Raw genomic sequence first — 13,484 nt, 5'->3', positions numbered from 1 at the left:
TACTTTTAACAATAAATATATTTATTAAAAAAAATTAACTTCTATTTAAGGTCCATTAATCATTGATTAAATGTTTAAGTAAAGGTCCTTTAACCTTGATAATTTTTTTAAACCACACTTTGAGGTCCTTTATACAATATTTTTTTTAAACAAGTAAAAAAACATTAAGTTCGGCCGGGCCAAACTTTTAATACCCTCCACCTTAGGGTAAAGGAAACAGCCCATTATGACCCACATATACCAATTTTTAAACATATTCATGGGAAAATGTGCCAAAAACCATCAAAATACCGCATATCGGGAATGCTTCGCCACCGGAGCTGGAACCCATTATGACCAACAAATACCTATTTTTGGACAAATCCGTGAAAAAATGTGGCAAAAATAATCAAAATGCCGAATATCGGGAGGTACCTTTATATGGGGGCTATACCAAAGCGTGGACCTATACATGCAATGTCTCGCCATACGAACTGGGATCCGTTATGACCTACAAATACCAATTTTCAGAGAAATCCGTGAAAAAATGTGGCATAAATCATGAAAATACCGAATATCGGGAGGTACCGTTATATAGGGTTTAGGTATAGTCCCGATATATGGACCTATATATCTCATTTTCAATATCACCCATCCTAGACACAATACAAATTGCTCCGCTAAATTTTGGCGCTCTACATCAAACAATGTGGGCTGTATCGTGATTTCAACAGACAGACAGACAGTTGAACATCCTTAAATCGACTTCAAATTTTATGCTGATTATGAATATGTATACTTTATGAGGTCTACGACGAATATTTAAGGATGTTATAAAAAAATGACAAAGTTAATATACCCTTTCCAAGGTGGAGAGTATAAAAATACACTATGAGTTTCGCACTTGATAAAATATTTTTAATAATTAAGTATTCAAGATATTTTTTAAGAATTCGCGCCATTAAGAATCCACGCCTAGCTTTAGTCCTTGAAAAAAATGTTTTTATGAATCCAAACCTATTACATACTTTAATTCTTGAAAAAAATATTTTTAAGAAGCCAAGTCATGTACAATGTTTAGTCTTAATAAAAAAAACAAATTTTAGTCCTTGAATAAAATATTTCTAGAAATCCAATCCTTTTACTTATAGTCCTTAAAAAATATTGTTAAAGAATCCACGACTTTAACAAATTTTAGTACGTGACATTTTTTAAGAATCCGCGTCTTTCAGAACATCTAGTCCTTGCAAAAAATAATTGTTTAAAATCCACAGCTTTAATAGATTTTAGTCCTTGAAAATAATATTTTTTGGAGTCCACGTCTTTAAAAGATTTAGTCCTTGAAGACAACATTTTTAAAAATCCCCATTTTTAACATATTTTCGTCCTTACAAAAATAATTGTTAAAACTCCACGCCTTTAACAGATTTTAGTCCTTGAAAACAATATTTTTAAAAATCCAAGGCCTTATAAACCTTTGTCCTTAAAAAAATATTTTTAAAAGTCCACGCCTTTAACAGATTTTAGTCCTTGAAAGCAATATTTTTAAAAATCCAAGGCCTTAAAAAACTTTAGTCCTTGAAAAAAATATATTTAAAAATCTACGCCTTTAACGGATTTTATTCCTTGAAAAACATATTTTTAAAAAACTACGGCTTTAAAAAAAACTTTAGTCCCTGAAAAACATTTTTAAAAATCCACGGCTTTGACTACTTTTAGTCCTTGGAAAAAATATTTTAAAGGATCCAAGAGTATAACAATATTTAGTTCTAGAAAAACAAAAAAATTTTAGGAGTCCCCGCCTTGAAAAAATTTTAGTCCTTGCAAAAAAAAATAGTTAAAAATCCACAGCATTGACAGGTTTTAGTCCGTGAAAACAACATTTTTAGGAATCCACGGCTTTAAAAAATAGTAGTCGTTGGAAAAAATATTTGTTAAAAATCCACAGCTTTAACAGATTTCAGTGCTTGAAAACAATAGTTTTAGGAGTTCACGTCTTTAACAGATTTTAGTTCTTGAAAACAATATTTTTAAAAATCCCCGTCTTTAGGAACATTTAGTTCTTGCAAAAAATAATTGTAAAAATCCACTCCTTTAACAGATTTTAGTCCTTGAAAATAATTTTTAAAAATTTACAACATGAACTACTTTTAGTCTTTGGAAAAAAGATATCTTATAGGATCCAAGAGTATAACAACTTTTTGTTCTTGAAAAACAAAACATTTTTAAGAGTCCACGCCCGGAAAACATTTTAGTCCTTGCAAAAAATAATTGTTAAAAAATCAACGTCTTTAACGGATTTTAGTCCTTGAAAATAACATTTTTAAGAGTCCACGACTTTAAAAAATAGTAGTCTATGGAAAAAATAATTGTTAAAGATCCACAGCTTTAACAGGTTTTAGTCCTTGAAAATAATAGCTTTAAGAGTCCACGCCTTTAACAGATTTTAGTCCTTCAAAACAATATTTTTAAAAATCCCCGTCTTTAGGAACATTTAGTTCTTGAAAAAAAATATTATTAAAAATCCACTCCTTTAACAGATTTTGGTCCTTGAAAACAATATTTTTAAAAATCCAAGGCTTTAACAAACTTTAGTCCTTGAAAAAATATTTTTAAAAATCCACGTCTTTTCAACTTTTGATCCTTCAAATGTTTTTTTTTAAATTCAGTCCTTTAATAACTTTCAGTATTTGAAAAAAATATATTTTTAGTCCTTGTAAAAAATTTCAAAGGCTTTTGCAAATTTAGCCATTTGAAAAAATATTTTTTTGCAAATCCATGTCTTGAAGTACTTTAAGTTCTTGATATTTTTTAGATTCTTGACCCTAAAAATATTTAGTACTTGAAAAAATTTGTTATAAATAACAAAAATTTAGCTCTTGAAAAAATTGATATATTTTTTAAGGTCACGGTTTGAGAAAGTATTTTTAAGAGTCCTATATCTAGGTCCTTGATAAAAATACGTTGAAAAATCCACATATATTATGAATTTTAATCCTTGATAAAATATTATTAAAAATCACACTTTTGGTACTTTAGTAATAATCATGAAATATTTAAAAAACATAAACTCCTTGAGTCATCAGAGTCCTTGATTAAATATTTTAAAAAATTACATATTAGAATTTAAGTCCTTGATTGAATATTTTTAGGAAATCCCCCCATTTAAAATCTTCAGTCTTAGATAGAATATTGTAAAAATATTCCTAAAATTCCGTGGTTTTAGGTAATATCTTTTATAAATTATTATTAAAATGTCAGGATTTTTTAAAGATATTAATAAAATATTATTTAAAATCTACGATTTTTGTATGTTAGTACTTTTCAAAAATTCCATCTCCAAAAATTGTCTCATTTCCCACGAGCGTACTCTTAACGCTTATGGTAACTCAAAAATAATAAAGATAAAAATATAAAAAAACTGCAAAAAAAAATATACATCGGTGTGGGAAACCATGGTTAAAGGCCCATGTTGCCCATGCAGTCTGCAAGAAACGCTGCATGTTTGCTGGCTCGCTGATGCGGTTTGCAGTTTGCCAAGCGTTTGCCAAAACGGCAACTCTTATGAATTGCTGTTGGACAATATTCACCATAGCAATGGCTATGGAATGGAACGAATGGCTTTGGGTGTCTATGTCAAAAGTGCAGTCACCATCCACTCCAACCATTCCAATGGGGGCCATGAACAACGCGTACGTGAACAGCATTTGCCAAAGGCAAGAAAGAAAGAAAGATGATGAACATGAAGATGGTCGACCGAGACGACCACTGATCCATTCAAATTGTTTGTCATGAAGATACCCGACCGGCAAAGATGTTTATAATTTTTTTCTGTTGTTGTTTGTTTTTTCTTTCTTTCTGTCTTTTTGTATCGTTTGGCTTTTCCCCTTTTGATTTTAAATGCATTTGAGTGAAACGTGTTGGCCATGCCGACGTATTCCGTTGTTGGTGGAACTGTTGTTCTTTTTTTGTAAATTTTCTTCTTGCCCTTTTCCTCCTTTTTTGGTTTTTAGCCAGCGTGGTTTGGTGTCTAAACTCTAAGAAAAATCGTAAAAATGTGTCCATTGAGAGTTCTGTTGTAAATGATCTGCCAGGAAATAAAAAACGTGTTAGACGTTGGCGGGGGAGGGGGCATTGTGGTTGTGTGTATGGGTCTCCCTTAAAAAGTTGTGTCATAAATTATGTTTGTAGTTTCTTTTCATTTGCATTGGAAGATAGAGTATTTTTTGCAACAAGATTTTGCAAAGGGAAAATATTTAATTATAACTCAAGGCGAAATGGAAATTTTTAATTTTTTTTTCTTGATAATAAAAATTAATGCCATATAAAAAATCCATTTGTATTGTAGCCTAAATGTATAGAAAGCTGGGCTATATCGGTTCATTATTTTTGGTTTCCCTATGAGTTATTTAAAAAAAAATGATTAGTTTAAAGTTCAAAATCTTTAAAATCACCTTTGGAATATAATAATTTAAACTTGTATAGTTATTGTTGACCTTTGATCAATATATTTTCTTCTGGTTTTTCGTTTGGCTCGAGGTCAGAATTTAAAAAAAAAAAAAACAGACGAATTTGTTTTTTATATATTAATTTATTTGTCCGATATTTCGACTATCTTCGATAGTCATCATCAGGGATTTGAATTGGATTTTAACTCTTCTGTATTTTAAGTTCTCTGATGCAGCTTTTCCATCCTTTCCTTTTTACAGTTGGAAAATTCGAGTAAAAAGGAAAGGATGGAAAAGCTGCATCAGAGAACTTAAAATACAGAAGAGTTAAAATCCAATTCAAATCCCTGATGATGACTATCGAAGATAGTCGAAATATCGGACAAATAAATTAATATATAAAAAAACAAATTCGTCTGTTTTTTTTTTTTTAAATTCTGACCTCGAGCCAAACGAAAAACCAGAAGAAAATAATAATTTAAACTTCAATAGAACACATCGACTACCAGAGTTTTGTATTATTCAAACGTTTTCAATTAAATGCTTTGCTCTATTCTTTAGCCCTTTTCTTCAAAAGAGTCTCTCGAAATCAATATTGAAGCAATGTATGCAACCACAAACTTATTTTTTTACAGATTTTTTGAAATAGAAAATAAATGAAAATATTGTAATCATTTACACTATACCCTACGATCCTTCATGTGGACTATGGGGATGGTTCGAGTCACAAATTCGCCAGACCAAGTCAAGTTTTTATTACCCGCAGCCATATGGCTACAGAGGGTATATATCATTAGATATGGCCAAAATGTGTCTCATCGAAATGACGATTTTAGACTCTAGGTCTCTTCGGAATAAATCCGTTTCAGGACATTTATAGTCGATCTAGCGATGTCCGCCCGTCTGTCTATATGTCTGGCTACTGCTCACGATAACTCTCCAAGGGATTATCCGATTATCAAACTTAGGCAATATAAATATTATTGTCAAACTTAGATCGGGTTTGGAGATGGGCAATATCGATCCACTGGTTCTGGTAACTTCCCCTTGAAAACAATATTTTTTGGAGTCAATGTCCTTGAAGACAGTATTTTTTTGGAGTTCACGTCTTTAACAGATTCTAGTCCTTAAAGACAATATTTTAAAAATCCAAGGCTTTGAAAAACTTTAGTCCTTGAAAAAAATATTTTTAAAAATCTCTAGCCGATCTAGCGATGACCGCCCTAATGACCTAATGACGATGACCGAAAACTAGTGGATAGAATGAGAAAGGATAAGCCGATTTTGATCCACATTTGCAAATCCTAATATTGGGATCAATGCTAGTTCAGGTGTGAAAATGGACAATATCGACCCATTCCATCAAGTACCACCCCCACAAAGGGTCAACATCTTTAAGAATTACAACTCTTATAAAGTGTGATGTTAGAGTCGGATTGTCTTCAAATTTCACACATCCCAATAATGTTATTAACCCAAGGTCTGGTGCCAAGATGGAAGCCATCGGTCCACTCCTTCTGGTACCTGCCCCACAAAAGGTAGAAATTTTCAAAAAATATATTTTTTGCGTAGAAAGAGAAGCAATAATCCGATTTTGCTTTATCCTTGCAAATCCTAATACTTTCGCCAGTTCTAGGTCAGGTGCAAAAATAGCTTATACCAGTCCACTTCATCAAGTACCCCTTTCCCCCACACACACAAAAGGTAAACATTTTGAATAATTATAACTCTTATAAAATGTTATGGAGGAACCCGATATTCTTAAAATTTCACACATCCCAATATTTTTATTAACCCAAGGTCTGGGGTGAAGATGGGATATATATGTCTACTCCTTCAGGAACCTCCCCCACAAAGCCTCAAAATTTTGAATACCCATTAAGCTAATAAATCGCGAAATTAACACCTGATTCCATTTAGACTTGCTACATCTCAATATTTCTATATACACAAGATCTGTTATAAAGATAATAGAGATCGGACAATTCCTTCTGGTACCTCCACCACAAAGGGTCAAAATTTAGAATAACATAAAATCCGAAATAACCATCCGGTTCTCTTCAAATTACACACATCAAAATATTCTTATTAATCTAAGGTCTGGGGTGAATATGGGATATATATTCAGGTACCTCCCCCACAAAGGCTCAACATTTTGAATAAACATGAAGCTCATAAAACGAGAAGTTAACATCCGATTCCATTCAGACTCAGCACATCTCAATATTTCTATCGACACAAAATCTGTTGTAAAGGTGGTATAGCTCTGACCATTTCTTCTGGTACCTGCCCCACAAAGGGTCAAAGTTTTGAATAACCAAAACGAACATAAAATCCAAAAAACCCATCCGGTTCTCTTCAAATTACACACATTATTAACCTAAGTCTGGTGTGAAGATGGGATATATCGGTCCACTCCTTCTAGTACCTCCCCCACAAATTTCTTTTGGTACCTCCCCCACATAGGGTTCAAAATTTTGAAAAAAAAAAGTTCAAAGAAAGCGAAATAAGCATCCAACTCTCTTCAAATTTCACACATACAAACATTTTTACTAGCACAAAATCTGTTGTGAAGATGCTGTATATCTGCGAAAACCTTCTGGTACCTCACCTCCAAAGGTCACAATTTTCAATACTTTTATCTGTCATAACTTGCAAAATTTATACCTTCGACCATAGTATGGAGGGTGTATTAAGTTTGTCATTCCGTCATACATTTTAGACTCCACTAATTATATATATTCTTTATCAGCATAAAATTCTATGTCGATTTAGCGATGTCCGTCCGTCTGTCTGTCTGTGGAAATCACCCTAGCTTCCGATCGAAATGAAGTATTTTGAAAAAGTCTTACTCCAATGTATATTATGTCTGCAGGACTTTTGGTATTGAATAAGGGCCATGTAGGTCCACGTCTTCGTATATCCCCCATATAACGGTACCCCCCGATATTCGGTATTTTGATGATTTTGGCGACATTATTTACCGGAATTGTTTTAAAATTGGTATTTGAAGTTCGTTATGGATACTACAGCTGAAGGCGGAAAATTGTCTGTTCAGCTTCACGCCTTCGTATAGCACCCATGTAACGGCACCTCCCGATATTCCGTATTTTGATAATTTTAGCGACATTATTAACCGGAATTGTTTCATATTTGGTATTTGAAATTCGTAATAGATACTACAGCCTCTAACAGAAAAGTGTCTGTGCAGGTCCACGTTTTGGTAAAGCCCTCATGGTAACTTCCTTTATTCGGTATTTTGATGATGCATAGGCCACTTTTGCCATAAGCCATTACAATATTCAAATGCAAAAATTGAAAAAAAAAAAATTTTTGCATTTGAATATTGTAATGTCTTATGGCAAAAGTGGCCTATGCAGGTCCACGTCATCGTATAGACCCTAATATAACGGCTACATTCGGTATTTTTAAGATTTTAAGAGAATTTTTAACGGATTTTATTATTATTTTTTTATTTATTTATTTATTTTTTTTAAATTGCCAAATTCGTTCCAAATAGTGGAGAATATTCAATGTTCGGTCCGGTTTTTACTTTTTTTTAATTCGAAGTAAATTTGTACTAAAAGTATAAAAGATTTGAGGAAAGAATTATGCTGGGGAACTAGGGCTGATATAGACAGATTTTTTTTTTTTTTTTTTTTTTTTTTTGAAAATTGTACTAAGAGTAGGAAGTGCCCTAAATGGTACCAAATTTGCTTCAATTAGGATTTAGGTGAAAATCATTTCATTTCTCAATCTTCTGGTAAAAAATCACTGATCATTTAGAAACATTTCTCACTGCAAAAAATAATTTGACTTTTTCAGCATTTATAAAAACAATTTTTTTAAGGATCTTCTAATTTAAAATCGCTTATTTTGTAAACGTATTTTTAAAGACCTCCCGGATAAATAAAATATCTGGAAATATTTTTATGATTTTCATACCAAAAACCGTAGATTTTTAAGAGTTTCCTGACTAAATGTTATGGATGTTTTAATGAATAGTTGCTCACAACTAAACTTTTTTTTATTTTTTCTAAAACTAAATTTACAAGAACATCTTCTGGAAAAATAATTGTAATTATGATATTATCAAGAAATTCCTGATCAAGAATTTTCGGATTTTTCTTATGGATAAAATATGGATTTTAAATCAATTTTTTTTTTAATTTTTATAAAATTATTATTTTTATTTTTATTTTTATTTTATTATTTTTTATGTATTTATTTTTTATTTATATATTTATTTTTATTTATTGTATTTTAAATACTGATTTCGAACCAAATAATTCCATACAAAAAATTGTATCGTTCCTAAAATAGATCTGTTTCGGTATTGCATCGATGGTAGCATGCTAAATTATCGTTTCATATGACAATAGACTACCTCCCCCCCCCCTCCCCATTGTTAATATAATCTAGCAGTTTCAAACAATATGATAATACATGCAACTTTACATGTTGCAACATTATATAACCATCGAAAATAAAAGAGGAAAACTGACAACAAAAGAAAAAGAAGAATAATACCCGGTACCTGTTTACGTATGCAAATACATAACCTCACTCTTGTGGACTGTTGTTTTGTGTAAACCTACATACATATGTAAGTATGGAGATGCAAAGGTACAAAAGTTGTTGTTGTGGTTCCCCCTCCTTGTATTTTACATTTGCATGCAACACAAATTCAAATTCAATTCACAGAAGCAGATTCACCGAGAGAAATGATGTGAATTAAAAGCCGCCAACAAGATTTGCCGTGTGTGTTGTTTCTTATGCTGTGACCGCAAATTTGTTCGTATGTGGGCAACTTATGTGACTATCTCTGATAGCTTTTCTTTTTTCTCATTTAATTTATCTTTTGGATTAACAAATGTAAGAAGTTCTCAGAGAAAAGAAAGGGGATTGCAAATTAAATTGTAACTGGTTAAAGAAATAGGAAAAAACCTCCAAGTGGTGAGTTTGTTAAGTCAATTCCAGGTAGACGCACTATTGCAGCGGTGACTAGTACCCATGGTAGAAGAATATAGGTAGACGCTTCGACACAGCTGCTGGGACAATGAACTGTCAAACCAATTTTGGAATCGAAATTTTTGAATGAAAAATTACTCAAATTTGTAAAAATGATCAAAAAATGCATATTATAGCAACCTCCGCTTGGTGTTGTGTGGTAAAACATAGACAAATGTACTTATTTTTGCAGAAATATTTAAAAAATTTTGACATATCAATGTTCCCAAGCGTTGATGCATCTACCTGTATTTTTCTACCATGCTAGTACCAGAGCACCTGCAATGATTTGTTATTTGATTTACTTTTTCTACAAAGGTTTGTTTAACCGCAGCATGACTCACAGCGAAGCAGCAGCAGCTTCAAAGTGCATATTGCCAGCGTTACGCATGCCTAGTGTTAGCTATGTAATTTTGAGTGCATGTTGTGCATTTATAAGTTTATGCTCGCATAAATGTCTCTCTATGATAAATGGGTATATAGACTTTGGAACATAATTGGGTATTATATGTTAGTCATGTGTTTTGTAAAGTGCTTTTTAAAATTAACTTCAATACTGCTCAGAAAAGTAAACAGTCAAAAAATGTGAATGTCAAAAATCTGACGGGCGCGGTACCCTATATACCACTATGCAGAGGTATCCGTTATAAATAAACGTCTATATTGGCAATTAGAGCAGTTATAATTTGAAATGAGAATAATGCATAAAACGACTTCGAGGAAGATTATATGAACAATTCTGTATCGAATCAGGTTTTACAAAATGTCGTATTAACTTCCACGATAAATTTAGTTGAATGTGTAAAAATCCATTCAATTTAGGCTGATATTACATAATCAAATCAGTAAAATCGGATAAATGTAGGGGAGCGTTATCCAAATTTGAAACGATATTCACCAAAATTACCAAATATACTTCTGTACCTGGCCGTGTCTGCTATTATTAGATTATTTTCGCAAGGACTATCAGACCATAAAATGTGGATTTTTAAAGAATATTTTTCAAGGACCAATAAACGTGGATTTTTTAAAAGAATATTTTTCAAGGACCAATAAATGTGGATTTTTTGAAGAATATTTTTCCAAGGATCAATAAGAGCGGATTTTAAAAAAAATATATATATATATATATATATATAGTTTCCAGACCAAGAAGTTTTGATTTAAATAACAAAAAATTGTTTTCAGACCAACTTGCTTTGATTTTTTTAAGAATATTTTTCAATGACCAATAAACCTGGGTTTTTGAAAATTTTATTTTCGAGGACGAATAAGCGTGGATTTAAAAACAAAATTCAGATGAAGAACCCTAGGACGAATAAGCGTGGATTTTTTTTAATATTTCTTTCAGACCAAGAAGCATAGATTTTTAAAAAATATTTTTTCAAGAACGAATAAGCGTGGATTTTTTTTAATTTTTTTCAGATCAAGGAGCGTAGATTTAAAAAAAAAAACATATTTTTTTGAGGACGAATAAGCGTTAATTTTTTGAAAATTATTTTTTCGAGGACGAATAAGCGTGATTTTTTTTAAAAAATATTTTTCAGACCAAGAAGCGTAGGACGAATAAGCGTGAATTTTGTCTAATATTTCTTTCAGACGAGGAAGCGTAGATTAAAAAAAAAATATTTTTTCAAGGAAGAATAAGCGTGAACTTTTTTTAAAATATTTTTTTTTTCAGAATCGTTGATTTTTAAAAAAAAATTTTTTTCGAGGACGAATATGCGTAGATATTTTTAAGAAATATTTTTTAAGGACCAATAAACCCGGGTCTTAAAATATTATTTTTTTAAGGACGAGTAAGCGTGGATTTTTAAGGGTCAATAAATATTATATTTTCGAGGATGAATAAGCGTGGATTTTTTAAAAAAAAAAATTTTCTGGCCAAGAAACGTGGATTTTTTAAAAAAAAAAAATTTTTTTAACCAGGAAACGTGGATTTTTAAAAAAATTTTTTTTAACCAGGAAACGTGGATTTTTAAAAAAATATTTTTTTAACCAGGAAACGTGGATTTTTTTAACCAGAAAACGCGGATTTTTTAAATTTTTTTTAAACAGGAAACGTGGATTTTTTAAAGAATATTTTTTAAGGGCCACCTGCAGCGTGGATTTTTTTAAGAATATTTTTATAAGGGCCACCTGCACCGTGGATTTTTTTAAGAATATTTTTATAAGGGCCACCCGGAAACGTGGATTTTTTTAAAGAATATTTTTTAAGGGCCACCTGCAGCGTGGATTTTTTTAAGAATATTTTTATAAGGGCCATTTGAAGCGTGGATTTTTAAAAAATAATATTTTTATATGGACCATTTGAAGCGTGGATTTTAAAAAAAGAATATTTTTTTAAGGGCCATTTGAAGCGTGGATTTTAAAAAAAGAATATTTTTATAAGGGCCATTTGAAGCGTGGATTTGTAAAAAAGAATATTTTTATAAGGGCCATTTGAAGCGTGGATTTTTAAAAAAGAATATTTTATAAGGGCCATTTGAAGCGTGGATAAAAAAGAATATTTTTATATGGACCATTTGAAGCGCGGTTAAAAAAGAATATTTTATAAGGGCCATTTGAAGCGTGGTTAAAAAAAATATCTTTTCTAACCAAGAAATGTGGATTTTTTAAGAATATTTTTTCAGGGGCCAGCTGAAGCGTGGATTCTTTAAAGAATATTTTTTCAGGGGTCACCTGAAGCGTGGATTTTTTAAAGAATATTTTTTCAGGGGTCACCTGAAGCGTGGATTTTTTAAAGAATATTTTTTCAGGGGCCAGCTGAAGCGTGTATTCTTTAAAGAATATTTTTTCAGGGGCCATTTGAAGAGTGGATTTTTTAAAGAATATTTTTTTCAGGGGCCACCAGATGCGTGAATTTTTTAAAGAATATTTTTTCAGGGGCCAGCTGAAGCGTGGATTCTTTAAAGAATATTTTTTTCAGGGGTCACCTGAAGCGTGAATTTTTTATAGAATATTTTTTCAGGGGCCAGCTGAAGCGTGGATTCTTTAAAGAATATTATATTTTATATTTTTTCAGGGGCCAGCTGAAGCGTGGATTCTTTAAAGAATATTTTTTTCAGGGGTCACCTGAAGCGTGGATTTTTTAAAGAATATTTTTTCAGGGGCCAGCTGAAGCGTGGATTCTTTAAAGAATATTTTTTCAGGGGCCACCTGAAGAGTGGATTTTTTAAAGAATATTTTTTCAGGGGCCACCTGAAGCGTGGATTTTTTAAAGAATATTTTTTCAGGGGTCACCTGAAGCGTGGATATCTACATTATAGCTCTATCCGTCCACATAATACCCAATATAGTGATTTTTAGTTATTTTTTAGTAACCTTTTAGTATACATTTCAAAAAATCTCTAGTGCATCTATAATATAAACCATCAGCATCGATCATCCAAAATTTCAGAATTTTACCTCTATCCTTTTGACCAAATACATTCAATTCAATTATTTTTTTAGTACTTTTTTAGTATTTTTAGTACACTCACATAAATATCATATGTCTTGAGTACAGTGCCCCATAATCGGTCACTCTCCACCTGCGTTGTTTTCCCCAACATATTCGTTTTATTTGTGTGTGTGTTTTTTTTTCATTTATCTGAATTGCGCTGGAACATATCTGTCGTTTTGTTTTGTGATATGATCTATGTTGTTGTATCAACGTCTAAAAAATATGTTGTTGTATTTCACAAATTGCTCTAAATATTGAAACCATGGCTACATTCCCGTTTTGTCACCAGTTCCATTTTATCCATGACACGTTCCGCTTCCAAGCCAAATTTAATTGCAGTTTAACATTTTCAAAGAGTAGAAATTTTCGTTCGTTCGTTCAACGCTCTCGCTGTTGTGTTGTGATAACTGCATTCATTCACATCACTCGTGTCGCTACACCTTCAGAGAGTGAGTGGATGTATTCGATATTGGCATCTGATAAGAAATGTTATTACATCGGTAACTATGATATGTAACACATGTACTATTGCTAACAGACTAAAATTTTATGAAGAAATAATTAATAACAAATTCAATAAACTTTCACATTGAGTGGGAGGA

This window comes from Musca domestica, unplaced genomic scaffold, assembly GCF_030504385.1.
Source record: "Musca domestica strain aabys unplaced genomic scaffold, Musca_domestica.polishedcontigs.V.1.1 307, whole genome shotgun sequence".
Taxonomy (NCBI): domain Eukaryota; kingdom Metazoa; phylum Arthropoda; class Insecta; order Diptera; family Muscidae; genus Musca; species Musca domestica.
Note: the sequence above shows the minus strand (reverse complement) of the source record.